Here is a 2563-nt window from a genome sequence, read left to right on the forward strand (position 1 = left end):
TTTCATTTCTGGAAATTCTTTGTCAATACACTGCTGCAACCAATTTTGTATTATCTTCAGCAAGATTTCACTTGCATGTGATATTAATGATACTGTTCAACAATTTCCACATTCTATTGGATCACCTTTCTTTGCAATGAGTATAAATATGGATCTTTTTCTAATCAGTTGGCCGGTTAGCTGTCTTCCAAATTTCTTGAAATAAACAAGTGAGTGCCTCCAGTGGAGGATCCATTTGTTGAAACATCAAAATGGGCATTCTATCAAATCCTGGAGCCTTGTTTTTGCCAACTCCTTCAGTACAGCTTTGCCATCTTCCTTCAGAACCATTGGTTCTTGATCATATGCTATCTCCTGAAATAGTAGGACATCAACAAATTCTTTTTGATATAGTAACTGAGTGTATTCTTTCCATCTTCTTTTGATGCTTCTTGCACCATTCAATATTTTGCACATAGAATCCTTGAACATTGCAACTCAAAGCTTGAATGTTTTCCTTCAGTTCTTTCAGCTTAAGAAATGATGAGTGTGTTCCTCCCTGTTGATTTTCTAACACCTGATTTTGCACATTTCATTATCATCCTTTACTTTGTCTTCTTGAGCTGTCCTTTGAAATCTTCTGCTGCATTCTTTTATTTCAGCATTTCTTCTATTTGCTTTGTCTACTTTCTGTTCAAGAGGAAGTTTCAGAGTCTTTTCTGACATCCATTTTGGTCTTTTCTTCCTTTTCTGTTGTTTTAATGACTTTTTGCATTCTGCATGTATGATGTTCTTGGTGCCACATCACAACTCATCTGGTCTTCGGTGATTGGTGGTCAATGTATAAAATCTATCTTTGCATGCTCTCTAAATTTAGGTGGAATATAACTAGGGTTGTATTTTGTCTCTAGTGGATTTATTTTAATTTCCTTTAGCTTCAATTTGAACTTGCATATGAACAATTGATGGTCTGTTCTACAGTCAGCTGCTGGCCTTATTTTGACCACGATATTGAGCTTCTCCTCTTTGCACAGTTGTAGCTGATCTGATTTCTATGTATTCTGTCTGACAACATCCAATTGTATAGCCACCACTAATGTTGTTGTAAAAAGGTATTTGCAATGAATAAATTGTTGGTCTTGCAAAAATCTGTCATGTGATCTGCAGTGTCATTTCTATCATAAAGGCCATAGTTTTCAACTACCAATGGTTCTTCTTTATTTCCAACTATCTCATTCCAATCACCAATAATGATCAGTGCACCTTGATTGCATGTCTGGTCAATTTCAGACTGCAGAAGTTGGTAACAACTTTACTTTCTTCATCTTTGGCTTTAGTGATTGGTGCATAAATTAGAATAATAGTCGTATTAACTAATGTTCCTTGTAGGATTGTGAATATTATCCCACCACTAGCAGCAACCTACTTCAGGGTAGATCTTAACATGTTCTTTTTGATGATGAATGTGATGTCATTCCTCTTCAATCTGTGTTTCCCTGCATAGATCATATGATTACCAGATTCCAAATGGTCAATACCAGTCCATTTAAGTTCACTAATGCTTAGGAAATAGATCTTTATCAGTTCCATTTTATTTTTGACACCTTCCTCTTTTCCTAGATTCATACTTTGTATATTCCATTTCTGATAATTAATGCATGTTTGCAGCTCTTTCTTCCAATTTTGAGTCATGTCCCATTAGCAAATGAAGGTCCTGAAAGTTTTACTCCATCCATGTCATTAAGGTTGACTCTACTTTGTGGAGGTAGCTCTTCCACAGTCATATTTTGAGGGCCTTCCAACCTGAGAGGTTCATTTTCTGGCACTATATCAGGAACTGTTTCATGGCTATTTATACAATTTTCCAGTAATGTATCAGACAGTGTTTCACTGATATGCATAAAGTTTTAGTGGCTAGTTTCTTCAGGAGTGGATGAATCCATCCTTCCTATGCTGCCTTCATCTGGAAGTGTCACTGAAACCTGGGTGACCTTGCTGATACTCAAATGGCATAGCGTCCACCTCAGTGCAACATGCAGGATAAATTGACAGACCAGTGGTGGTTCTCTAGAGCACTGCAAAATTCCAGATATCTCACATAGTAGGATTACCCAGATGCTACTAAAAACCTCAGACTTATACCAATATAGACTCAGTATTTAGCTCCTGAGACTGAAAGATGAACGGGCATAGTAAGCCATATACTTGGAGAGGAAAATTATTTTTCTCTTATCATTTCACTCATGGCTTCTAGAGAAACAGAACAGAAAAGTAAATAAAAAATGCACCTTTCACAATCAAGTATACCTATTATGCACTTAGAACCAAGGACTATTTTAAGATTGTATGTTTTCTGTCAACTTGAATTTAAACACCTGCTATTTGTGGTAAATTTTTTATAAAATGAATGACTATTTTAATGGGAAAATTATATTACTTCCTAAAAATGTAAAATAATGCTTGGGGTTTTGATTTCATATCCAGTACATAGAAAAAAAGCAGCTCTGGTGGTGCAGTGCCTAAGACATTTGACTGCTAACCAGAAGGCTGGTGGTTCAAATCCACCAGCCACTCCTTGGAAGGA

Source organism: Orycteropus afer, unplaced genomic scaffold (assembly GCF_000298275.1).
Source record: "Orycteropus afer afer isolate SDZICR_OR568_19922 unplaced genomic scaffold, OryAfe1.0 scaffold00097, whole genome shotgun sequence".
In the NCBI taxonomy this organism is placed as follows: Eukaryota; Metazoa; Chordata; class Mammalia; order Tubulidentata; family Orycteropodidae; genus Orycteropus; species Orycteropus afer.